Genomic DNA, 27743 nt, shown 5'->3' with positions numbered 1-27743 from the left:
GGTAATTTCTCCTTCTACACATAGTCTATATCCTGTAATCATTTTAATACTGATTTTTTTCTTGATTCCTAATAGCTCATTGAATATGAGGTAGGGATAATGTGTGTCATATATGTTATGAATGTCTTCACCTACTTTCTCTTAATTTCCTACTTCATTCATGGTGTGTTTTGTCATTTTCTCTGTGGTTTAAAGGTGACTTAAGGCTTATTCCAGTTCAGTGACTTGAGGCTAATTCTAGACTCCCAAGTAACATTTTCTTTGAGAGGCCTCTGGTCCCCTGGCCATAGCTATTCCCACTAGTCCACCAGTAATGATCTCTCCTGGCATGTTCTCAGGGGTAATACGAGTTGCTGGTGCTTGTTTATGACACTATTAGATTATTGTATCATATACAGATAATGTATTTTAGTAGCAAGGGCAGGGATTTGGATTCAGAAGTTCTTGGTTTGGGTACTTTCCTATGTGTACTAATTGTGTCATTTTTGGAAATTTTTGGAAATTTTACTTCTGAAACAAGGATTATACCTGTCACATCTCACAGGACTGCTGTGACAGTCACATGATATAATGAGAGTAAAATAGTATAAGCTATAAAGCTGTACACATTTTTATTAGTTTCATGAGTGTTTTATTTGGGGGGTGGGGACGCTGTTTGTGGAAGACCACAGGAAGTTGCAGAAGTGTGATGCTCTCCTCCCTCATGCCTCCCTGTGCCTGTAGCACTGACTCCCCTAGCCTTGTTAATTCTGCTTCTTAATGGGCTTTGAATGGTTCTTTTTTTCCCCAATTCCCACTACCATGATCACAGTCCAAATCAGAGTCAGATTAAAGATGAGTCAGCTGCCTGGCCCAGGGTGCTGTGTAATATGGGAGGAACTGAAATGACTAGAAATATAAGAGGTAGAAGTGAGACCCCTCCCTTGCAATGGCAGGGCTGCTCTGAGCTGTAGCATAGGTTTTACATGGTGCTAGTTGGGGTGTGCACACCTTGCCTGAAGGGTACATGCCTGTCAGATGGTCCCTAGACCTCCTTCTAAGGGGAACAAGGTCTGCTGAGTAGCATGGTTTGTTTTCTTGATCAGGTTATTATTTTAGGGCCAAAACAGAATTATATAGGGCAGTGGAGGAGAGGCTGGAGTTGATGCCCAAGGGCTTCCTTGCCTTACTTTCCTCTAGCAGCTTCAGGTATGTCTAAATCAATGTTGAGGAGATATTTAATGGTTACTGGTTGAGCAGGGCCCAAATTATGAGCCTACATATCTCAGTATTGCCCTGGTCTCAGTCACTCCTTGTGTGCCTGGGTTTCTCGAATTGCCCTCTGAGCCTCCCTCTTGCCCTCCAGACTGTCCCCCAAGCCACAGCCAGGCTAACCTTTACAAAAGGCCAGCCTCATCAGGTTACCTCCTTGCTTAAAAGCCTTCAGTGGATTTTTGTTGCTCTCAGGATGGAAACCAAGATCCCTAGCATGGCCTAAGAGGCCTATGTCATTGGCCCTGCCTCCCCTCCCTGGGCATTGACAAAGTACTCTGGCAGTGCTGGTCCTGCCTTGTGGCCGGCTCTGCCCCTGCTTTTCCCTGGCTGATGGTTGCTCAGCCTCAGAGCTCAGATTATCAGTCACCTCCACTGAGAAGCCTTCTCTGACAGCCAAGCCTGTGCCAGGTCCTCTGTCATTTGCTTTCTCTTTATATCCTGCTGTGCCTTTCCATGGTACTTAGGGCAAATATTATGAAATGCTTTGTTGTCTAATTTGATGTTTTGTGTCCATCACCCCCGCTTAATGAAGACAGGCATTCTGTCTGTCACACTCATTATTGTATTCTTAGCACCTAGAAATACTTCTCATACACAGTAGATACTCACCATTTATTTGCTGAAAGACAGAACATATGAGTAACTGTGGCACTTAGGGAGATTTGAATGTGACCAGGCCCTTCTCCCGGCTGGAAGTTGCATGTTCACCAGGGGAGTAGGCCTTTGTAAAGAGGAAGAGTCTTTTTACCAGGGAGGACGTCAAGGCCAGAAGCTCGTAAACATACTGAGGCTATAAATGGTCCCAGCTGTCCCTAAAGCTGCCCTTTTAGGATTTCTTTTCCTTCCCGAGGCCCTAACATCTTGTAGTGATGGTTCTTCTGCCTGTTTTTGTTTCTTTGTCTTCAACCTGATTTGATGAATGTAAGAGAATTGAAGCTGGACATCAGGAAATCTCCCATACTACTGCTATTGTTCCCTGGGGACTGAGAAGAATTTAAATTCCTGAACTCTGACCTTAGGGGCACAGTCTGGCTACCCCTAGAGCTGGGGGATTTTAAGATAACTATATTACAATTACATTATGCTTTTCTCCCCTTTAGATCCAAGAGTTAAATCTTCAAGTCTTCTGAGTTTTCAATTGGAAAACTTGTACAAATTCAGTTTTATTGCCTTTGGGTAAATACAGCAGGTTAAAACACAAATTGCTTCTTCCCAGACCTCTACCAGAATTCCTCTACTACATATAGTAGGGGCAGTAAATACCAGGGAAAGGGAAGAAAGCAGGTAAAATGCACAGGATTTAAGAATCTAGCTATGCTTTAGGATCAGAAATTCTTAGGCAGTGCTGTGTAGATATTCTATCGATGCTTACAGCTACTTGAGTGAATTAAAGGAATGATGTTTATTTTGTCTTACCATTGTACAATCATTTCTTTTTATTATCTCAGAAGTCTAAAAAATTTAATTTTATTATTTTTAAAGACTTTTGAAAAAGTCTTGTTAAGTTTTAGAGTGAGGGTGAAACACAGAATTAAGTGTTTTCCAGTCATCAGTTAAAACCTTTTTCATATCAAAAGTCATCTGGGCATTGCTTTGCCAGGGGCCTTCAGACTCTCTTTTTTTCCTAATGCTCTTTGTGTATCTTTTTTCTCTCTGATCTAACTTGCCTGCTCTGTTGTTCTGCAAAGAAAATGCAATTTCCTGTTCATTGTGTCTTTTGATCTAACAGATTCTGCAAGTTTAGGAGACACAGGTTGAGGAAATGTGGCTTCTGCTTGATAGTGCTGTCCCCAGAAACATTCTTATTAAATTACTATTGAATGAGGCAGTCAAGCATCTTTCATCCTGGGAATATTAAAGTGTGTGTAGGGAGTTCTTTAAAACGTTAAGAGGACAAATGCTTGTTTTTATGGTAGAAGACCACATTCACTTTCCTTATTGACTCTCAGGTTAAGAATACGTGCATTTTTTATTAGCTGTGCTTTGTATCCTCAGCTTACTGAACAGGAAAAGCAAGTAGGCTGGCCCTGCATGATACAGCATTGATACAAAATTGTTTCACTCTCTGAGAAGAGTTGGAAATCAAAAAGGAAGGTGGTGGTTAATTTTGTGCAGCTGCAACAAGTCTAGGTTCTCTATCAGTATTTGTTCTGGTGATGCATTTTATTTGTTAGATAGGAGTCACTAAGGCTAGCTGTGTCCAAGGGGTGGGGAATTGAACTTCATCTCCCAGTGAAAGGAGTGTCCAAGAATTTGTGGATATATTTTAAAACAACCACAGGTATGTATTGTAATGTTCCCTGTGCTTAACACTGCTTTATTTAGCTATTTTATCCAAACCCAGACCAGTAAAATAGAGTCAGAGTGTCAGGAGCATATGTTTATGGGTTTATCTTTTCAGAGCATAGAGAGTGTGAGCTCGGGGCAGGAGACAGGTTGTGTGGGAAATAAGATGACTAGTTAGGGAGGGAGTGTGCCAGGGAGGGCTTCATAGACCAGGCAAAGGAGTTTCGGTTCTTTGCTTTAGGCCTGTGTTTTCCAAATGGTGGTGACTTTACCCTGTAGGTCATTTGGAGAAGTGTCAGGATAAAAAGAAGGTTATTCCTTGAAAGCCAGTTTTACTGAAGGACTTTGGGGAACTCTCATTATGGAGTTGAATGTGTAATTTCACATACTTTAAAAGATAAAACAAGAGTCTACGAAGGATTTGAGTGTGGGATGAGGAGGCTGGAGTTGCACATTATGGTTGGCAGTGCTGAGAAAGGGTGGGGTGAGGCAGAACTGTGACACTAGCTGGTCACTATTCAGGATGTCATTTCAGAGGTTATAGTGACAGCTAAGGTGAGTGCTGAAGGACTGAACAGCGAGGACAGAGGGGGCGATGTTCAGGAAGGAGAAGGGGAGGCTTGGGCCAGTGGGTGGTTGATGTCATCCAGGCATGAGCCTGAAGCAAAGAGAGTTTCATAGGTAGGTGGGTGTATAACCATTTCTTTTTATTTTTTTGTATCCTAATGCGTTCACATCTGGGGCCTTGTTGACCCTGGAGGAGCTGCCCCTCCCAGGGTTAGCTAATTTCTAGAGATTGTAAACAGCTCTCCAGAAACACACCTTTCACATGCAAACCCACCAATTCACAGCCCATACCCTCACCGTGTCCTGTATCAGTCTTTCAAACCTGGGCCACCACCCATCTGCCTAATCATCCAGGGCCAGATACCAGACATCTAAGTATAGCACCTTTCCCCCCAGATCCTGCCAAAATTATTCAAACTAGTCAATCCCAAGTCTGCTTAACGTGCCTCACTCCTTCCTTGCTTTGGAACAAACAATGAAAACATTTGCCTGCATTTTGCCCTTATCCCATTCCCTTTACCTGCTGACTGGCCATGGTGGTTCTCTGTGAGGCCACCTGCTCTTCATATTGTCTTGCCATACCTCCTGTTTCTAGGGAAATGTGAGTTTAAAAAACTTCTCCCAGCACTTTGGGAGGCTGAGGCAGGAGAACTGGAGTTCAAGACCCACCTGGGCAACATAGTGAGACCTGGTCATTACTGAAAAAAAAAAAAAAGAAAAAACAGCTGGGCATGGTGGCATGTGCCTGTAGTCCTAGCTACTTGGGAGGCTGAGGTGGAAGAATCAATTGCTTGAGCCTTGGAGGTCGAGGCTGCAGTAAGCTGTGATCGTGCCACTGCATTCTAGCCTAGGCAACAGCGCAAGACTCTGTCGCAAACAAAAACCAAAAAGCAACAACAAATAACTCCTTCCTTCATGACTAGTGATTTCTGTGACTATGTGTCTTATACAAGGAATAAAACAAATCCCAGGTACCCATAAAAAGGTGAGGCTATGCCAGGATCAGTGGTGCACGCCTGTATTCCCAGCTACTTAGGAGGCTAAGGCAGGAGGATTGATTGAGACTGGGAGTTTGAGACTGCAGTGTGCTATGACTGTGCCTGTGAATGGCAATAGTGCTCGAGCTTGGGCAACATAGTGAAACTCCATTTCTTTAAAAAACAAAAAAGGTGAGGGTCATGGAGAATTTGGTTTTAGACATACTGAGTTCAGAGTGTCTTGGGGGTACTGGGATATTAGGCTGGAGATATCTAGGGGCAATTGGACATCAGGATTTTGGGCTTTAGGGGAAATATCTCAATATTCCCTCTCTATTCTGTCTCGTAGGATTGTGTGAGTTGAGATCATGTATGAGAAGGGGCTTTGAAAATTAGGAAGTACCATGTAAGTGAAGTAACTATATCTCACCAAGAATAAGTGAAAAAGAAATTTTGCTGTAACCCCTTGATGCCAATCTTTATTCAGACAGAAACATTTATAGGAGTTCTACTGACTGAATGTCCCTGCCGCCACAATGGCTCAGATTTGATTTTTTAAAAAGGAGCCTGTTCTTACCAAAAGAAGAGGAGAATATCAGAAAGTTAATATTTTTCACTTGTTGATATTCAGAGATAGTAAGTATAAACATGACTCAGCATAAAATCAAGATTTGAATTTCCTTTCTTGGAAATTCTTATCCTTCTCCTTCAAAAAATTGTTTCTTTAATTGTATGCTTTTTGGAATTAGTACTTTTATTTTTATTTTATTTATTTTTAGGTGGAACCTCTTACCTTTTAACTGAATCAGCCCCCTTTTGAAATAGCTTTCACAGAAACCCACTTATGAACTTGTACTTATTTCACATTAACCAAAGTTGACTCACACGACTCATGAGAAGAATGTGGGAAGTGTTTTTAAGCTGGACATACATGCTCCATGTTTTCTAGGTGTAAGGAGCAGTGTCTTTCCCAGGTAAAAATAAAACCTCATGTTCTTTTGCTTCTCACGTAGATCGATTGTGGACTACTAAGCCTACCTTTCTTATCAATAACACACAACACCTGCAAATGTCAGTTTCTGATTGCATGCTCATTATTTATATTTTTATTTAAAAATTTTTTTTCACTCTTCTCTATTTTGTTTCAGAAAATACAGTTATTTCTCATTTAAAGTGTGTGATTTATTTATTTATTTATATTTTTTATTTTTTTGAGGTAGAGTCTCACTCTATTGCTCAGGCTGGAGTGCAGTGGCGTGATCTCGGCTCACTGCAAGCTCCACCTCTCAGGTTCATGCCATTCTTCACCTCCCGGGTTCACACCATTCTCCCTCCCCAGTAGCTGGGACTACAGGTGCCCGCCACCACGCCTGGCTAATTTTGTTTTTGTATTTTTAGTAGAGATGGGGTTTCACTGTGTTAGCCAGGATGGTCTCAATCTCCTGACCCCATGATCCGCCTGCCTCAACCTCACGAAGTGCTGGGATTACAGGCGTGAGCCACTATGCCCAGCCAATTTTTTTTTTTAATTAATTAATTTTATTTTTCATTTAAAAAAATTTCTTTTTTGGTTGAGCACGGTGGCTTACGCCTGTAATCCCAGCACTTTGGGAGGCCGAGGCGGGAGGATCTCTTGAGGTCAAGAGTTCGAGACCAGCCTGGCCAACATGACGAAACCTCCTGTCTACTAAAAATACAAAAATTACCCAGGTGTGGTAGTGCATGCCTGTAATCCCAGCTACCAGGGAGGCTGAGGCAGGAGAATTGCTTGAACCCAGGGGGTGGAGGTTGCAGTGAGCTGAGATCATGCCACTGCACTCTGGGATGACAGAGTGAGACTGTCTCAAAAAATAAATAAATAAATAAATAATTTTTTTAAAAGTTATTTTTTATTTCAATAGGTTTTTGGGGGAACAGATGTTGTTCGGTTACATGAATCAGTTCTTTGGTGGTGATTTCTGAGATTTTGGTGCACCCATCACCCAAGCATTGTACACTGTACCAGTGTGTAGTCTTTTATCCCTCATCCTCCTCCCACCCTTTCCCCTGAGTCCCCAGAGTCCATCGTGTCATTCTTATGCCTTTGCGTCCTCATAGCTTAGCTCCCACTTATGAGTGAGAAGAAACGATGTTTTGTTTTTCCATTCCTGAGTTACTTCACTTAGAATAACAGTCTCCAATTTTATCCAGGTTGCTGTGAATGCCATTGTTTCATTCCTTATGATGGCATGCCCATTATTTCTAGGAAAACACACAATAAGATAAAACTAGAACGGATATTTCCCTGGATGAGATGATTTCTAGAATTTCATGAGACCCATTTTTTTTTTCGGAAGAATAAAGAGAGCGTTAGATCAGTGATTCTCAAACCATAATCCCATAAAATGAACTTTTGTGAGCTAAAGTAATGTTAGATAGTTAAACTTTGATTAATGGAGGTTCCCTGAATCTCCACAATACAAATTGTATAAAAACTGATGTTAGTAGATAGAGATTCTCAGGCATTTTTCTTAAACTTTTGGTATCTGTTTCCACGTGAATATAGATAGTTGACAAAGGAAGCCAGCAATATTAGGGAAAACTCAAAAAGCGTATCATAATTGACTGATTGCTTTATTAACATTTTGGCCAGTTGTCTGCCATGTAATTGTCATTGGTATGTATGGTAGCGTTAAATATATAAGTATTCCTGGAGGAGGCTTGTTTGTATCTCACCCAGGAGATTGCTGGGTGCTGCTGTTGCTCTGCCTCCTAAGGCATTGATAGTCTGTCCTGACTCCTGTGGGTTCTTGTGATCCTTAATTGGGAAATGCACTTGACCTCTGTGTCATTTGACTTTCTGTTGAATGTCATTTGACATAGAAAGTCTTGAGGATGCCATTTATTTGTACATTTGTCTCTTTTTAAATTGGCTCCCAGGAGAGAGTTTAGAGACTAATACAAGAATGGTGTATTATTCAGGGTCCTCCAGAGAAACAGAATCGACTGGAGATATACAGTCATTTCTTTACAATACATTTCTTACACATATATACACACGCAGTCATACTCTACATAACAGTGTTTCAGTCAGTGATGGACTGCATATATGACAGTGGTCCCGTAAGATTTTAATAGAGCTGAAAAATTCCAATGGTCTAATATTTACTCTACTTCTTATTGTTATTTTAGAGTATACTCCCTCTATTTATTAAAAAACAAACCAACTGGTAACTGTAAAACAGCCTCAGGCAGATCCTTCAGGAGGTATTCAGAAGAAGGCATTGTTATCACAGGAGATGACAGCTCCATGCATGTTACTGCCCCTGAAGACCTTCCAGCGGGACAAGATGTGGAGGTGGAAAACAGTGATATTGATGATCCTGGCACTGTGTAGGCCTAGGCTAATATGTGTGTTTGTGTCTTAGTTTTTAACAAAAATGTTTTAAAAAATTTTTAATGGAAACAAGCTTATAGGACAAAGATATAAAACTATCTTAGAGCAAAAATATAAAATATTTTTGAGCAGCTGTACAATGTGTGTTTTAAACTGTGTTATTATAAGAGTTAAAAATTTTTAAGTTTATGAAGTAAAAAGTTACATTAAGCTAAAGTTAATTTAGTGAAGAAAGAAAAATATTTTCAAATAAGTTTAGCGTAACCAGGCGTGGTCACTCACGCCTGTCATCCCAGCGCTTTGGGAGGCTGAGGCAGGCGGATCACAAGGTCAAGAGTTCGAGACCAGCCTGACCAACATGGTGAAACCCTGTCTCTACTAAAAATACAGAAATTAGCCGGGGATGGTTGTGCATGCCTGTAATCCCAGCTACTCAGGAGGCTGAGGCAGGAGAATTGCTTGAACCCTGGAGGCGGAGGTTGCAGTGAGCCAAGATGGCGCCATTGCACTCCAGCCTAGGCGAGTGAGACTCCGTCTCAAAAAAAAAAAATGTTTAGTGTAGCCTAAATATACAATGTTTATGAAGTCCATCATAGTGTACAGTAATGTTCCAAGCCTTCACATTCACTCATCACTCACTCACTGACTCACCCAGAGAAACTTCCAGTCCTGCAAGCAGCACTCATGCATGTGCCCCATACAAGTGTACCATTTTTTATCTTTTTTACTGCATTTTAATGTACCTTTTGTATGTCTAGGTATACAAATGCCATTGTGTTACAGTTGTCTATAGTATTTAGTTCAGTAACATGCTGTACTGGTTTGTAGCCAAGGAGCAGTAAGCTATACATATAGCCTAGGTATGGAGCAGGCTATACCATCTAGGTTTGTGTACATACACTCTATGATGTTCATACAAGGATGAAATCACATAACACCACATTCCTCAGGATATATCCTTGTTGTTAAGTGATGTATGACTGTATGTCTGCCTATGTGTGTGTGTGTATAATCTGTATATATACATACGAGATAAAAATGAGATTTATATATAGCCAATCCTCTGTGTCCATGGGTTCCACATCCATGGATTCAACCAACTGTGGATTGAAAATACTTTAAACAATTGCCTATGTATTATACATATACAGAGTTTTTTCTTGTTATTATTCCCTAAACAATACAGTACAACAACTATTTACATTAGGTTTTATAAGTGACCTTGAGATAATTCAAAATATATGGGAGGGATGGCATTGGGAGTTATACCTGATGTAAATGATGAGTTGATAGGTGCTGATGAGTTGATGGGTGCAGCACACCAACATGGCACAAGTATACATATGTAACAAACCTGCACGTTGTGCATATGTAAAAAAAAAAAAAAATATATATATATATATATATATATATATATGGGAGGCTGGTACATAGGTTATATGTAAATACTATATCATTTTATATCAGGGCCTTGAGAATCCCCAAAGATTATCCTCAGGAAGTCCTGGAAACAATCATCCATGGATACTGTGGGACGACTTTATGTATACATATATTTTATATATATATATAGAGAGAGAGAGAGCGAGAGAGAGAGAGACAGAGAGAGAGAGAGAGATTTAAAGAATTGGCTCACACAATTGTGCAGGCTGAAAAGTCCCATCCTCTGCTCTCTGCAAGCTGGAGCCCCAGGAAAGCTGGTGGTAAATTCCAGTCCAAGCCTGAAGGCCTGAAAACCAGGCACATCAATGGTGTAAATCCCAGTCCAAGGGTGGGAGAATGCCGATGTTTCAGCTCAAGCATTGAGGCAGAAAGGGCCAGTTCAACCTTCCTCTGCCTTTTTGTTCTATTTGGGCCCTCCACAGATTGGATGATGCCCATACACATTGGAGAGCGCAATCTGCTTTACTCTATCTACCAATTCAAATGCTAACCTCTTTTGGAACTACCCTCACAGACACACCCACAAATAATGTTTAATTAGGTATCTTGGCATCCTGTGGCCCAGTCAAGTTGACCCATAAAATTAACAATCACAAGTGGAGCCCCTTAAACTTCTTTCAATGAAGGTGATGGCAGAGACAGTGCAGGAGAGCCTGCAATTTATCCTGAGTTGGGTTTTGCTTTCTACTTTCATTGTGCTAAATAATGTAGTGATTTTTAATTTAAAGTAACATCTGGGCCTTGGGAAGTAGTTCAGAATGTGAATGCTGAAATCTTACTCTACCACTTATAGGTTGTGTGACCTTGGGGAAGTTACTTAGCTTATTTATGCCTTGGTAGCTTCTGTTATAATATAGGGATCATAATAGCACATACCTCATAGGGTTGTTTTGATTATTAAATGACTCCAAGCATGCAAGGCACTGTGAATACTACATTGTGAGTATCTACTAAATGCTAGGCAGATTTAGCTATTCTTTTTTTATTATTGTATTAATGCCTTCACTATTCTTACAACTGGGAAAAATTACTCTTGATCCATTTTTTAGTATGCCAACCTTCTGCAGCTGGTGAATCTTAGCATCAGTGGTCTTATTTAGGTTTTTGACTGATTAAACAGGATTACTTTCTGACCCTGTTTAATAACTTCGCTGCCAGAAAAACCTTTGGGTTTTTTTTGAGGCTTTAGTATAAGTTTTCAACTGACAGAATCCAGGTGCCCTAAACTTGAGATTTTAAAAAGTTAAAAAAAGTTAAAAAAAATTATTTTTAAAAATTTGTTTAGGTACATAACAGTTGTACGTATTTATGTGATATTTTGAGACAGGCATGCAATGTGTAATGATCAAATTAGGGTACTTGGATATTCGTCACCTTAAACATAAGTCATTTCTTTGTGTTAGGAACATTCAAGTTCTACTAATTTTCAGATGATTTCTTCTTGCTTGTTAACATCCTTTTCTTGCAGATTGAAGAACTCCTTGTAATATTTCTTGTATGACAGGTCTGGTGTTGATAAAATTCCTCAGCTTTTGCTAATCTTGAGTTTTGATGAGGACCTCTCTCCTATCCCCCATATTTTGACCACATAGTAGATCAAACACAGTTAAGGAATATTTGGGCTTATCATACAGAGAGAAATATGAGGTAGTATAACACTTATGCCCACTTAAGTCTAAGACAAAAATCTATAAAGACAAGTTATAGGAAAACTTGAATTCTCAAGATTTTTAGTTAAAAAAAATGGTAAATACTAGGGCCAGTGAAGCAATCTTAAAAGGAGTTTGTTTTTGTGCTTTTTCTTTTTTCGTTGAAAGTCAGTTTTAAATATGTATTCCAGGTGACATGGAAGCTATAGGGCTCAAGTAATTGTAGAAAGCTAAATTCTTTCTTATTGCAGAACCATGACAGTCACCATTTCAGTACCTAATTTGCACTTTACCTCTCTTTAGCTAGCTTAATATTCAGTTATAATCAGAAGTGTAGCGAGTCCCAAACCTTAAAGGATTTAGAAGAATTTTGTGAAATTAGCAAAATATCTGCTACCACAAATGTTATGTTATGAATTCGTTTGTTGAAATTTGCTTTGACAGGCTTAGGAAAGGATCTACAACATTAAGGAAGCAATGTTGGATACCATGCTAACAGAGTAGTAGACTGATATTCTCCCTGGGCAGTTGTGAAATATGGCACTATTAAATATTGGAAACTCTCTGGTGACTTAACTTCTAGTCCTAATGTACATTATATAATCATGGAGGTTTTGGGCCAATAATCTAATAATTCGTTGTTGCTGGGTGACAAAGAATGAGTTTTCATGTAATGGTTAGAGATGTTACATAATATATGCCCTTTTGAAGAGAAATAGCCCGTGCGTTTAAATTGTGCTAGTAGGCAGCATTACATGTGAGCAACAGATACTTCCCTGGGACCATAGGCTGTTAAACGACCACAAAAGCCTCCTAATTGCAATCTTCCTCCATTCTAACCCATTCTCTACTTTCAGCCAGTCGGGGCTGATTGTAAAGGTGTGTATCCCAACATGGGTCACTCTGCTTAAAACCCTTCAGTGGCTCACAGAGCCCTCAAAGGAAGTCTATACTATTATTACATTCACTCACTCCCATTTTAGTTTTTCTTCCACCCTGCCATTTTATCACCCAGACATCTTGGATACTGAGTCATCTCAAGCAACTCAAGGATGACCACGCTTCACAAGATGTGAGCTGGGAGCACAGGCAGGCCTTCCTGTCCAGCTCTGATCCCCGCAGCTCTCCCTGCCATCTGCCTCATTCTCTTTCTCTGTAGACTTTCTCTGCTTTGGCATGCTTGGAAATGGCCACCCTGTAGCTCCCTGGTTTAGCTGTCTTTCCCGGAAGTGATCAGCAGAGATAGACGTTTGTGTAAGTCCGTTCTCACATTGCTATAAAGGAGTACCTGAGACTGGGTAATGTATAGACTCACAGTTCTGCAGGCTGTACAGGAAGTATGGCAGAGGAGGCCTCAGAAAACTTACAATCACGACAGAAGGCAAAGAAGGAGACATGTCTTACATGGCTGCAGCAGGCGGAAGAAAGAGAAGCGGGGCCAGACGTTCTTCGCTGAGAGTCGTCGGGGTTTCCTGCTTCAACAGTGCTGGGACGGAACCCGGCGCTCGTCCCCCGTCCCCCATCTCGGCCGGCCGCCCATAGCCAGCCCTCCCTCACCTTTTCACCGCGCCCTCGGACCGCCCCAAGGTCCCCGCAGCCCGCCGCTCCAGCACCGCGCGGCCACCGCCGCCGCCGCCGCCTGTCCTTAGCCTCCGCCATGACCACCGCGTCCACCTCGCAGGTGCGCCAGAACTACCACCAGGACTCAGAGGCCGCCAGCAACCGCCAGATCAACCTGGAGCGCTACGCTTCCTACCTTTACCTGTCCATGTCTTACTACTTTGACCGTGATGATGTGGCTTTGAAGAACTTTGCCAAATACTTTCTTCACCAATCTCATGAGGAAAGGGAACATGCTGAGAAACTGATGAAGCTGCCGAACCAAGGAGGTGGCCGAATCTTCCTTCAGGATATCAAGAAACCAGACTATGACGACTGGGAGAGCGGGCTGAATGCGATGGAGTGTGCGTTACATTTGGAAAGAAATGTGAATCCGTCACTACTGGAACTGCACAAACTGGCCACTGACAAAAATGACCCCCATCTGTGTGATTTCATTGAGACGCATTACCTGAATGAGCAGGTGAAAGCCATCAAAGAATTGGGTGACCATGTGACCAACTTGTGCAAGATGGGAGCACCCGAATCTGGCTTGGCAGAGTATCTCTTTGACAAGCACACCCTGGGAGACAGTGATAATGAAAGCTAAGCCTCAGGCTAATTTCCCCATAGCCATGGGTTGACTTCCCTGGTCACCAAGGTAGTGCATGCATGTGTTGGGGTTTCCTTTACCTTTTCTATAAGTTGTACCAAAACATCCACTTAAGTTCTTTGATTTGTACCCTTCCTTCAAATAAAGAAATTTGGTACCCCCCCCCAAAAAAAAAAAAAGAGAAGCGGGAGGTACCACACATTTTTAAACAACCACATCTCATGAGAACTCACTCACTATCCTGAGAACAGCAGTGGGGGTATCCACCCCCGTGACTCAGCCACTTCCCACCAGGCCCCTCCTCCAACACTAGGGATTACAGTTTGACCTGAGATTTAGTCAGGGACACAAATGCAAACCATATCAAAGTTCTACTTCCAGTTCCTGGGAAAGTGAATCTGACGGGCTAGAGTAAGATAGGCTCCCCAGGTGATCTCCTGAGCCTGGGAGATGGCCACAGGCATAGTACTGGCTGTGAAAGCACACTGCCAGAAGAAAACACAGTCAACCTTTTGTTGCTCCCCTTAGCCCCCTCCTTCCCCTTTCATTTTCCAATGACTGTAACATCAGATGTCTTCAGATAGGCTTGGAGTTTGGTCTTTGGTACCAAGGACTGTGATTGCCATATACATTGTTTATTTATTTATTTTTTGAGACAGGGTTTTGCTCTGTAGCCCAGGTTGGAATGCAGTGACATGATCGTGGCTCACCGCAGCCTTAACCTCCTGGGCCCAAGTGATCCTCCTGCCTAAGCCTCCTCTGTAGGTGGGACCATAAACTTGCACCACCACTCCACGCTAAGTATTTTTTATTTTTTGTGGAGACGAGGTTTCACCATTTTGCCCAGGCTGGTCTTGAACTCCTGGACTCAAGTGATCTTCCTGCATTGGCCTCCCAAAGTGCTGGCATTACAGGTGTGAGCACCACCCCTGGCCCCTGGTTTATTTATGGGAAACTTAAGGCAGCCAAGAACCTATCTTTCCAACAAGGTGGTATATCTTGTAGATTTTTTTCATTCACTCATTTGTTTAACCAATATTTACTAGTTATCTACATTGTTTAAGGTGCTATAATACAGAGATGCATGGAATATAATTATATGTAGTATAAAATCCAATTTAGTTTTTGGGGAAACTGTTATGTATTTAAGCTGCATTAGCTTGCTTGTCCAGGGTTATAATCCTTTATTCATTAATATTTTCCCCCGGATCTTGTTCCAATATTATGGCAGGCAGTCACACCCTTTAATCATTTGCCTGTAAAGACGTCTCTGATTTATTCAGGTTTACTCATTCTAGTTAGGAGTAACTAGGAGAATAGACACGTTGGAAAAATAGAAATCTTCCCACAGCAACGTTGCATGACATTATGAGTTTGACATTCATTAAATAACGAGAGAGAGTTTGTATTATCTGGGAAGCTGGAGGCTTTAAGATAATAAACATGGCAGCTTGCCCAAATCATTTCTAGAGTTGGAAGTAGCATGAAGTTCAAGACTTCACAAATAAACATTCACATGCAAAGAGAAAAATCAGAAAAATCATAGCCTAAATCCAAAATGAAGTCACAGCTGGCTGCTTCGGAAAAAAGAAGGATGAGCTTTGTTGGCAAAGTCAGCTCTTCTGCATGTTTAAAGTCTATGTAGCAGAGTCTAAAAGAAAGCACACCAAATTTCGATTCTCTCTTATAGCAGGCTTAAATTTAGCTCTTTGTGGAAACTGGTTGGGAACATGTACATGGTTGAAGGTATATGGTGTTATGTTTATAAAGTTCAATGATGGTAACTGTTGAAGGGGTTATATCACTAGAGTATTTATTGGGGTGATAGTGGGTAGCAGGATAGTGGGAGACCCCTACAAAGAGACCATTAGGTAAACCAATTTGTTGAATATTTGAAATCATATTCTTTTGTAGTGAGGAAGAAAGCATACTTGAACTTGCATTCTTAAAATTGAACACTCAAAAACATCATTTGGAGAGCTTTGCCATGATAACCATTGTGAAATAAATAAGGGGAAGAAAGCATAACCCATCAACAAATGCCATCATCAATCTTCATCAAGCTTTGATTTGATGATAAACATGTGCAGATCGTGTGCAAACTGTCCTCCTAACTGTTGAACCCCTTGCTTCCTTTGTGTACTGGCTAGTGCACCCAGGGATGTCAGGTGACTTTTTCATAAGAAGATGGTAGGTTAATTCCATAAAAGTACAATTCAAGAGTCCAATTTGAATACATTTTGAGGTGGAATGTTGTCTTTGCAGTTGGTGATTTGAAAGGTTACTTTAAATCCACTGAGTAAACATACTAAAGTAGGTGAGAGGTTCTTTCTTGGGTTTTGGAAATGTGTTATTGATGTATGATAATTGTGGCTAAGGTCATTTCCTAATCTTCAATATTAACTACAAGTTTGTCCTGTCCTCTATAGAGAAGTATAAGAATTAATTTGTTGTCTGAGGAAATAAAAATGAAAGGGACTAATCACAAAACACATTTTCCATAGCAAAAGGGCAAAAGTGCTAATTGAATGTAGGTAATATTTTCCCACTTTGAGGAACAAAAATATGAACTTTGAATCAATTCCTTATCTACAGATATGGATCCTTGTCTGCATGGCATTTTATTTTGCTCATCCTTAGGACTTTTCTCATCTTTTATTAGGACAGGACCTACCATGTTTTTCTAATAATGCCAGCCTGGCCAAAGTAATACAGAACTTTCTAATTCCTTTTTACTTGATGTTGTGCCCAGGGGCTGGCCAAAGTTAAGGGTTTAGCCTCTTCTGGAACTGAGTAGTCCACAGGGAAACGGACCTCTGACTGAGGGCTCATTAATTTATCCTAGTCAGTTTTATTTTTAAATATAATTTCTGCATCCAGGTATAGTTTACAATGTTCAGACTGTATCTTTAGCTCTCAAAGTCTTATGGTCCAATCAGTTTGGGGGGGAAAACTGCTGAGCTTTAAGCTGTTCTAAAAGTATACAATTTACACAAAAATTAGACAAGTTGGATAGCACGATCTATCTCTAGTGAATGACTCTTTTGTTGTTGTTCCAATCTCCAGTTCATTACAAACTGATAATTTTGTGGACTAAAATAAAAATCAATTACTAACAGTAAAAAACCAAGACATAAAAAAAAAAGCTCTAAAGTTTTATTAGATTTAACAGATATAAAATTAGACTATCGAATTGTTATAAAAGTATCTAATTTTTTTCAATATATCTATACTTATGTGAGATAAGCATACTTACCTCATTTTGTACTCATCACAAACAGTTTGCAGACTGGCATGGGATCACACTGAGACAAAAAATCTAATTTTTTTTTTTTTTGAGACGGAGTTTCACTCTCGTTGCCCAAGCTGGGGTGCAATGGCGTAATCTCAGCTCACTGCAACCTCCACCTCCCGGGTTCAAGCCATTTTCCTGCCTCAGCCTCCTGAGTAGCTGGGATTAGAGGTGTGAACCACCACGCCCGGCTATTCTTTTGTATTTTTAGTAGAAACAGGGTTTCTCCATGTTAGCCAGCTGGTCTTGAACTCCTGACGTCAGGTGATCCACCCGCTTCAGCATCCCAAAGTGCTGGGATTACAGGTGTGAGCCATCGCGCCCGGTCCACAAAATCTAGTTACTTAGTTGGAGTTGAAAAAGTTAAATAGTACCTTGAAGCTTCCATGTAAAAATTTTCCCAAAATGATATCTTGATTTAAATTCGCTGTATTTACTTTTTTCCCTAACAACAACAATAACAACAACAACAAAACATTCACTATATTTTCTCTTTTTTTGTTGTTTAACAGAGCCTCAATAGGTTAATCCTATTCCAGGGAAGTGTAGGTTATCTGCCTAGTCCTGGGTGAATCTTGATCAGATTGGTTATTCCAGTTTCCTGCTGAGTGATTGGTATAGGTAGGAACAAGTGACACAATGCTGGCCAATGAGATGTGAGGGAAGTTGGGGAAGTTGGGGCACTTTTGAAAAAGTTTTCTTTCCTCTTAAAAAAGGTACAATGAAATGATTTGAGGATATGATGCCTGGAGCTGCTACAGCCATCTGTTAATCTATGAGTTTATGATGATTAGAGTAGAAAGATGGAAGAAACTTGGATTTTCAATGAATTATTGAATTGCTAAATAAACTAATTTTACTGCCTTCCAAATTTCTTATATGGGATTTAAAAAATTCTTTATCTTTTAAGCAATTTGTCATTCTCTTATTTGCAGCCAAAAGCATCTAAACAGTAATTTGCAATCATTCAAAGCATATATGATATTTTAATAAGGAGTTTAATTTTTAAGGAAACACAGTAATTAATTAGATGTTTAAGAATCAATTTCCCATGCAATGCTCTACCCCGAGGCATGGCTTTTCATCAGATAGCAGCTCTTAGCCTTGCAAGCAAAAAGACTACTAGAAGGAAGGAACTGATCTCTGTAGGATTTGCTTGGCAAGCCAAATGTTTAAAAAGCAGCATATGTCACAAAAATAAGGTGTACTGCAGCTGCAAAGACTGCCTTTGTTTTGAGATATGGGATGTTTGTAACCTTCGGCAGGGGTAGGTTAAATCAACTCTGAATCTTGTTTTGAGTGTTGAAGCAAGTGCACGATGTGCATAGTCCTCTCAGAGCAGGCTGTAGGTTATGGATTATCAGTAACCATTAGAGGCTGTGACTGAGGGGTTGCACAGTCTTTTTTAATTCCTTAGTGCTCTGCTTTCAGTCTTGAAAGTTTACTGAGATGCTCAGATGGAGGAAGATACAAGCTGCAGGGCTTGAGAACTACCTATGGGTATAAAAAGAACTTTCACTAGGCATTTTGGGTGCTGGAGTTTGTGACAAGTAGATGGAAAGGAAAAAGAGATGGGGGCTAAATGAGGTCATATGAGTGAGTGTAGCTGGCAATAGAGCTGAGAGATTTTAGTTTTTTGTTTTTTTTTTTAATGAAGAAATGAATGACATGTTGAGTCTGCCGTTATTATGTGTCAGAGATTGTCCTCAGCACTTTTCTTACATTAATTCATTGAATCCTCACCACAGTCCCATCAAACAGATAACATTATCATGCCCAGTTACAGATGAAGGAAGTGAGTCCAGTCCACGGAAGTTAAGTACCTTTGCTAAGACCCACAGCCTTCATAGTTCACACTCTTACCCATAAACCACTCTTGCCATATGGAGCATTACAACTGTATAGACAAGTCAAAAAGTAGTATAGGAATCACTCGGGTATCCAGTGTGCCACTCTGTCATTTAAAGAAATACAACTTTAAAAACATAGCTGGTCCCTGAACACCTTTCTCTGCCCCTAGTTCTCCCTTTCTTTCTATGATCTTTCTTTCTGTGAGCTTTCTGGCATGAGGCCTGGCTTGGCTTTTGGTAGAGGGGCTGGGTTTACTTTTTCATGCCTCCTGGGCCCTGATTACTTAAGCAGCAGTTCTGAAAGAAACAGATTTCTCCAGCCTCTGCTGCCCAGAGCCAGGCCTCAGCCAGGTGTTCTAGACAGTGAGCGAACCTCTGGCCCCCTTATGGGGTGGATCCTTCAGTCTTCATTTAGTCCCCACTGTGCTGTAAGTGCTCAGCAACCAGCACCATTGCCCTCTGTTGGTCATGGTGACCTGAAGCCCCAAGGTTTCAGTCCCACTCACCACGGTGAGGCCTCTGGGAAAATGGGAAGGGCAATGCTATTGATTTGGGGGGAAAAGAGGCTTTTTTCATCTGCTGTTTCTTGGTTGGAGGGGCTATGAAGGCCAGGCTCTGACAGTCCTTTTTGGTCACGAACATCTTATTTTCTGAGTTGTTTTGACTTGAAGAAATTAGGGTGATTATTTTGGAAGGATACATGAAATTCTTTTAACGGTTAAATTAACTTGATTTTGAAATGCAAGTTTTCTTGGCACCCATGGATGGCAAGCAGTAGGGAGCCTGCTTTAGGCTTAGTTATTACTCAAAGGAATTTAGAGGAGACATGGATTGCAGCCTATAATATCTTTAAGTTAAAAAAAAAGATATGGAGTCAGGAATGCTTCACCATGGAGTTGTTTTGTTTGTTTGTGTTTTGAGACAGTGTCTCACTCTGTCGTCCAGAGAGGAGTACAGTGGTGTGGCTCATTGCAAACTCTGCCTGCTGGGTTCAAGTGGTTCTCGTGCCTCAGCCTCCTGTGTAGCTGGGATTACAGGCATGCACCACCATACCCGGCTAATTTTTGTAGTTTAGTAGAGATGGGGATGGCCATGTTGGCTAGGCTGGTCTCGAACTCCTGGGCTCAAGTGATCCGCCCCCCTCAACCTCCCAAAGTGCTGGCATTATAGGCATGGGCCAGCGCGCCTGGCCCACCATGGAGCTTCTACCATAATTTATCTTTTGACTTATTCATCAACTACTTACCATTTACCTCTTGCCAAACACTGGCAGGTATGGGAGATATAGCAGTAATAAAAGCATGTAAAAATTCTTACCCTCATGAAACTTATATTCCAGCAGGAGAGACAGAATAATGAAGCAAGTAGGTGTGTTTGTGTGTGTGTGTGTGTGTGTGTGTGTACACGCGATGTTATGTAGTAAGTACTGATAAAAACAGTGAAGGAAACAGGGGAGAGTAGTTTTTTGTTTTTGTGAATAAAACTAAACTGTTTCGAGGAGCATATTACCAGTGCAGAAGCAGATATATTATTCTAAATACAATAATCAAAATAAGATTATGACATCGAAACTGCATAGTCTCTTAGAGCATCTCCATGCTTGGACTATGATACATTTGACAAGGTGGGGATCTAACCAGTAGGTAGCTCTTGGTGCCCTCAGCAATGGGAGCTGTAGCCCACTTTCTCCACTCCAGGGTGACCCTCCTCCTGATCTAAAACATCTCCTGACTATCTCCCCTCCAGCCCCTGCAATAGGACTTATCATGGTAAAAAGAGAAAAACTTGAGTTCTTCATACTCAGGGAAGGAAAAATCTGGAAATACGTTATGGTTGACCACTGCCCTCATTGGCAATGTGGGCAGTAGAAGGGAAAGTGATTTTTCTTTTTCAGAAAAGAATTTTGATATGTGTGTGTGTGTCTAAGTGGGATAGGCTTTGGAGATCAGCATAGCCTGGGAATTTGGCAAGTTGGAAGTGCGCTTTTTACTAATATCAGAAATTCAAATGAGGATTACTTCTCTAATGTAACTGCCGTGAGCATTCATAATAGTGATATTACAGATTGTGTGCAGATCATCCTCTTCAGTTTATTAATAAAAGATTTCCATAAATCAGGATATAACTTTAAGAACACCCCCTCACCACCATTTAAAAAATTGTATGACGAATTGCTTTTTCATTTGCAAGATTTTTGTTTAAGCAGAGCTCTTAACAATTTTTTTGTGAGCAGTCATTTTAAAGTGCCTACATTTGCATGGCTTTATAGAGACACAGTTAAATCGACATAGGCCTAGTCATCTCAATATAGAAGAGAAGGCAAATTTGCATTTTAAAAGCTGCATTTTGGACTGGAAAGTATTTAATCCCCAAAGATAAACTGCTTTACAGCTGATTTGTTCATGGATATGATGATGGCTCTAGAAGGTAATAGATACTTGATTTGGTTTCCCTGAATAATTCCAAATTCTGGATTAAAGCATGGTAATTGATTTAAAGAAAACATGACTTTTTTGTTGAGATGGAGATATAGAGAGTAGTGTGTGTGAAAGTGGGTAGGAATAGGGTATTCTGTGACTACAAATCAGCTGATTTTATGGATTTTCCACTTGCAGCTTTTTGGTAGCTGGAATATTTCAGCCATTAAGCACAGCTCTTTTCAGACACAGTAATGATCACTTGCTGACATGGCCCTTTCAAGCCATGTCCGGTGTCTGACAGAGCTGATGGCCACTGTGAAACTACTGAAAGATGTCCTGGATAAGTCAAGCTGGCCAGACTGGCTTAGGTTTAAAACCTTGGATCCTCACATTTCTGGAACAAAAGAAAGGATACATACTCGTCAGAAGTGTGATTTCAGTTAAACCAATCTTGACTATTTTTATGTTTCTGAGTCAAGTGCTTCAAGACAAAAAAAAAAAAAAAAAAAAAAAAAAAAGGAGTCCTTGTGGTCACTTTTTTACCTAGGGAAAAAGCATTTAAATGGCAACTAGTGCCTAAATGTCCACAGATGCTTCTGCATTATTCATCAGAAGTTTCCTCTATCATTAGAATAGCACTGTCTTGCACAGAGCAAATGTTTCTTTAGATTTAAAGAAGATGTAGGTCTAGTTGTTGCTTTTTTGTTTTTCAGATCTGGATTGTGGGGATAAACTGATGTTTGAATGGTTCTTGTTCTGTGGGAGGAAAAGGATTTCTGATTACGGTACTTACCAGCAATTGGAGTGCTGAATCAGTTACAAAAATTCAAAATAGCATGCAGATTGCGACATAATTTTCCCGTGTGAACAGTCCTTTAGGGAAGCAGCCTTGCAGGATAACAGTTCTATACATTGTTCATTCCTGTACTGAATGTTGTAGTGACCCAGGGCAGGGAGAGCTGGAGTCCAGGCAAAGCTTGTACATCTCCCGGATGTTGACAAGTACTGCTGCCTCAATGCTTTTTGTTGTATTGAGGTTCTACTGCTTCAAGTGCATGCATCATATTTAAATACAGTGTACTTAAACTTGGCAGTGATCCTAGCATTACACTAGGATCCTAGTGATGTTAGCATTAATAATATAATCAGTAATATGCAAGAGCGCCATCTCATATTTAAGGCTTGTATTTTATTATTTGCCAAGTATCTACTCTGAGTCTACTCCTGTGGTCTTGTGAAATTACCAAAATACCCAGAATTGTGTTCCCTTGATGCATTGCTGTGGCTGTAAGTCAGGCAAAGGTGACTTAAATGTGGACCAGTTTGATTTTTAATAATAAATTTGGATCAGAATTTTAGGGTTAGATAAATAACTTTTAAGAATAATAAATTTTTCCCTAAAAAATTAAAAATTAGAACTGGTTTCTATGATGAGCCACAAAAGAATATCTTAAATTCCAAAATTTTCTTCAATCATGTGAAAGCAGTTTACTGTCTGTCTTTAAATTTTCAAGTCTCTTTTTTAGTTCTTATGCCTTATGGGTGCATAGGATATTAGGTACTAGTTTAAGAAGTTTTTAAAAACTGAATTGTTTGTAAAATGTTACTTGTTTACTGGAAAACAAGGAAGAGAATAAAGAAGAATATGAATTATCCTTAACCCTCTAAGCCAGAAACCACCATACTTGCTGCCATTTTTGTACAAAGTCTTTTCTCCATTTCTCGTAACATATACAAATATACAGATTTAGTGTTAAGAGCCTCACCTTTGTGTGATTAACTACAGTGCCGGAGTCAGAAAGAAGAAAATGTAGATGGTATATGCCAAAGGAAGGGTTAATTCTCAGAAAACTGGAGGAGCCTAAAATACGGCAAATTCTCGCAGGCAGCCCAAAGACCTGATTTAGGAAGTTTATCTATTTTGAAACTTGAAGTTCTGGAAGATATTTTAACTGGATAAGTTTGCAACCAGCTGGGTGACTCTACTATACTCTGATTGATCTAATAAAACACTTTCAAATCACATTCTTTGGTATTAGCACAGATAACAACACATTGATTAATATCTAAGCTAACCATTATCATTTTTCACCATTTGTATTGGTTCTTCATCAGCTCTTAGCTTTAAATGCTAAAATTCACTGGCTCTGAGATAACCACAAATCAGTCTCTGCTTTTATTCTTAAAATACTCTTTAATTTTTTTAAAGACAACCAACAACAGTTGGGGATCTCCTTTAAGATCTGTTCATCGAACCACCAATTCATTAGTCCAATGAACAAAAATATATGCAGTCACTGTCTAGGCACAGAAAATCATGGGATGATAAAAACATTTCTGTCTTTATGGAGCTTACATTTTAGTGAACAGTGACAGGAAATGAAGAAAATGACTGTTAATGGTGGTTAATTAGGAGGCTGCTTTAGATTAGGTGGACAGGACTTGCCCCTTTAAATTACTTAATCTTCACCTGAATGTAAAAAAGGAGTAAAGCATACACATAGCTGAGGAGCAAGTATTCTAGGGAAAAGAAACAGCCAGTACAGCGAGTGCAAAGTGTGCTGGGGAACTGTGCAGTCTAGTGATCTATGGGAAGAAGGGCAGGAGGGAGAGGCTGGAAAGAGACCACGCAGGCCCCTGGCAAGGAGTGTGAGACTAATTACATTCCCAGTGGGAGGTTGCTGGAGTATTTAAAACAGCTAATTGACCATTTAAAAATAGCATATTGGCTGTGACATTGAGAAAGGGGATCACCAGATTGATGGAGACAAGTGGTAGATGCGGGTTATCGCAAATGGAGAGTCAAGACTTTGTGAAGGATGGAGAAAGGAAACAATGATGAATCCTTGGCTTGGATCTTAAATAATGAGGGGATACTGGAACAATTTACTGAGACGGAGAGGCTGAAGAAAAGCAAGTTTAAGATTTATGTGATGTTTAAGATCTTATTAGATACCCCAGTGCTTGGCATTCAGCAGTTATATGAGCAAGTCTGGAACTGAAGGCAAAGGATGGAGTTTGAGATTTACATTTGGAGTTACCTGTGTGTGGATTGGAATTAATGCCACGGGATTAGGCCACATTGCTTAGGGTGGTGTAGAAACGCAAATTCCTTCAACATTTGGAAGCAGTTTTATTGTCCTGCTGTAGAATTTCAGATAACTGAGAAACTACCACTACTTTGAACTGCTGCATTTTCTGAGCTCTGATGTCATTCAGAAAAAAAGGAAAGAAACAAGTATTTGTTGAAAACCTAATGTGTATGGAAAATTGAGCAAGACACTCTACATGCTATTTCATTTAATCTTTACCACGATTCTCTTAAAATGTGAAGAAACTGGCTCAGAGTTAACTAAGTAACTAGACAAGAAGGTAATGTGACTGAGAAGTGACTCCAGGATTTAAATCCAGGTTGTTCAGTGTTCTTTTGCTTTATTGGGCTTGCAGTTGGCAGAGTTGCAGTGGTGATGATTTTCTTTCGCTAGTTCTTGCAAATTATATGGAATTTTAAAGTGAATATAACATCTCCCATATATATGTTTTAACACTTTCAAAACAATATTTGCTCATGGCAAAGACAAGAAAATGCCTCAACAAGGTTTTAAGGTGGGAATTACTTTCATCCCTTTCTTTTTAATTACCATTTTCCTTTCCACAAATTCTAGAAAGTTCCAAGCCTATTGTAGAAGAGAAAATATATCTTTCCTTACCCACCACTAAGCTCATAGCTGAGACTCCTATAACAAAATACAAATTAAAAAGAGAAAAGCATACAAATTTACTTAATATAAGTTTTATATGACACAGGAGCCTTCAGAATGAAGAACCTCCTCCGCCACCTCAAAAAAAAAAAAAAAAAAAAAAGAGATGAAGAACCACATGGGGAAACCTGTGTATTTTTATGTACAGTTGGGCAGAAGTATGATGGAATGGCAAAAGGATATGATCAAATAGTGGTAAACTGAGGGGAACTTAGCAAGGGCAAGGCACCTCTTGGTGTCTCTGTGTCTTTTTGTTTTTTTTTCTGGGCATAGGAAAGGCACCTTTGGAATGAAAGTCTCACATCCTATGTTAGAGGAATGTCAGTAATTCTTTTATGGCCTGCTTCAGGGGAGAAGCGTGGGAGAGGTCATAGAGTCCTTCCTGCTTCTGCTATTTCCTCAAAGGCCAATGTGCCATACTTTAGGGTAGTGTATCCCTGAACCCCTTTTTGTATAGCATATATTTATGTGTATACATGAAATAACTCAAATAGAATCATGTTCTATCTGTCATTTCATAACTTTTTTGTTCACATAAAAATGTGTCTTAAGGCTGGGTGTGGTGGCTCACGCCTGTAATCCCAGCACTTTGGGAGCCCGAAGTGGGTGGATAACTTGAGGTCAGGAGTTTGAGACCAGCCTGGCCAACATGGTGAAATCCCGACTCTACTAAAATTACAAAATTAGCCAGGTGTGGTGGTGGGTGCCTGTAATCCCAGCTACTCTGGAGGCTGAGGCAAGAGAATCACTTGGGTGGCAGTGAAGAGCCATGTAGCTGCAATTAACTGTGTGGATATCTTTGCTTCATTATGTCAGTATCTCTACAGGATAAATCCTTCGTATTATGATTGCAAGGTCAAAATGCGTGTTTGTTTTAAATTTAGATAGATATTGCCGAGTTGATTCAAATAATGTCGCTAATTCGTAATCTTGTTATTAGCCTCCTAACTTCATCCACAATGGCTTTTTAACATGAAAATTTTGCATATAATATGAAATATTATTTACTCTTTTAAGTTTTTAACCATGAGTAAGGGTATTTCTTTCCTCGTTTTTATTGGTTACTTCTGTGAACTGTCTTTTCATTACCTTTTGCCTGTGTTTTAATTGAACTGTCTTTTTTATTGACTTGCAGGAACGCTTTATGTAATGGATATTAAACCTTTGTTTATTAGATATTCTTGTAGATATGTTCTCCTAGCCTATCGTTTTGAATGGTTTATATAGGTATTTTTGCATGTAGTTAAACTTATCATCTTTTTCCATTAGGGTTTCTGTCTTTGCCCACGTTAGAAGAAGTGTGGAATTTTACTCTGGAATGGCTTCTCAGAGGACTGAGTTAGTTATATGGGAGTACTTATGTGTTTAAAATTGTATAGACTATAGTGATTGAAATTGAAAGATATATCTTATTTCATTGACCTACCAGTGTCATATATGAGACAGCCTTCCAGTGTCCTGTGTTTCTGACATTGGGGGCTTCTGAGGTGACTGTCAGATATTAATCATCTTTCCTTTTTTTTTTTGTGATGCCCCCTCCCCACTGTGTCCATGTGTTCTCATTGTTCACCTCCCACTTATGAGTGAGAACATGCAGTGTTTATTTTTCTGTTCTTGTGTTAGTTTGCTGAGAATGATGGCTTCCAGCTTCATCTAAGTCCCTGCGAAGGATATGAACTCATCCTTTTTTATGACTGCATAGTATTCCATGGTGTATATCTGCCACATTTTCTTTATCCAATCTATCATTGATGGGCATTTGGGTTAGTTCCAAGTCTTTGCTATTGTGAAAAGTGCCACAGTTAACATATGTGTGCATGTGTCTTTATAGTAGAATGATTTATAATCCTTAGGGTATATACCTAGTAATGGGATGGCTGGGTCAAATGGTATTTCTAGTTCTTGATCCTTGAGGAATCGCCATGCTGTCTTCCACAATGGTTGAACTAATTTACACTCCCACCAACAGTGTAAAAGCATTCCTATTTCTCCACATCCTCTCCAGCATCTGTTGTTTCCTGACTTTTTAATGATCACCATTCTAACTGGCATGAGATGGTATCCCATTGTGGTCTTGATTTGCATTTCTCTAATGACCAGTGATGATGAGCTTTTTTTCGTATGTTTTTTGGCTGCATAAATGTCTTCTTTTGAGAAGTGTCTGTTCATGTCCTTTGTCCACTTTTTTTGGTTTGCCAGTATTTTACTGAAGGTGTTCGCATTAATGTTCATCAGGGATATGGGCCTGAAATTTTCTTTTTTTTCTATGTGTCTCTGCCAGGTTTTGGTATCAGGATGATGCTGGCCTCATAAAATGAGTTAGGGAGGATTCCCTCTTTTTCTCTTGTTTGGAATAGTTTCAGAAGGTATGGTACCAGCTCCTCTTTGTACCTCTGGTAGAATTTGGCTGTGAATCTGTCTGGTCCTGAGCTTTTTTTGGTTGGTAGGCTGTTAATTACTGCCTCAATTTCAGAACTTGTTATCGGTCTATTCAGGGAATCAACTTCTTCCTGGTTTAGTCTTGGGAGAGTGTAAGTGTCCAGGAATTTATCCATTTCTTCTAGATTTTCTAGTTTATTTGCACAGAGGTGTTTATAGTATTCTCTGCTGGTAGTTTGTATTTCTGTGGGATTGTTGGTGATCTCCCCTTTATCAT

At 40.0% G+C, this 27743-nt stretch overlaps 2 protein-coding genes and 1 pseudogene across 2 annotated transcripts in view; 2 read left to right on the top strand and 1 right to left on the bottom strand.

Annotated features, from left to right (window-relative positions):
• The window catches only part of GMPS (guanine monophosphate synthase), a 792617-nt gene that overhangs the window by 304565 nt on the left and 460309 nt on the right, over positions 1–27743 (bottom strand). The gene's annotated exons all lie outside the window — the stretch shown is intronic.
• PLCH1 (phospholipase C eta 1) overlaps positions 1–27743 on the top strand; it is a 254167-nt gene that overhangs the window by 94690 nt on the left and 131734 nt on the right. The gene's annotated exons all lie outside the window — the stretch shown is intronic.
• On the top strand, positions 10103–13976 carry LOC126947523 (ferritin heavy chain-like; annotated as a pseudogene).

This window comes from Macaca thibetana, chromosome 2 (assembly GCF_024542745.1).
Source record: "Macaca thibetana thibetana isolate TM-01 chromosome 2, ASM2454274v1, whole genome shotgun sequence".
NCBI classification, from domain to species: domain Eukaryota; kingdom Metazoa; phylum Chordata; class Mammalia; order Primates; family Cercopithecidae; genus Macaca; species Macaca thibetana.
Note: the sequence above shows the minus strand (reverse complement) of the source record. Positions and strands in the feature narration are given on the sequence as shown.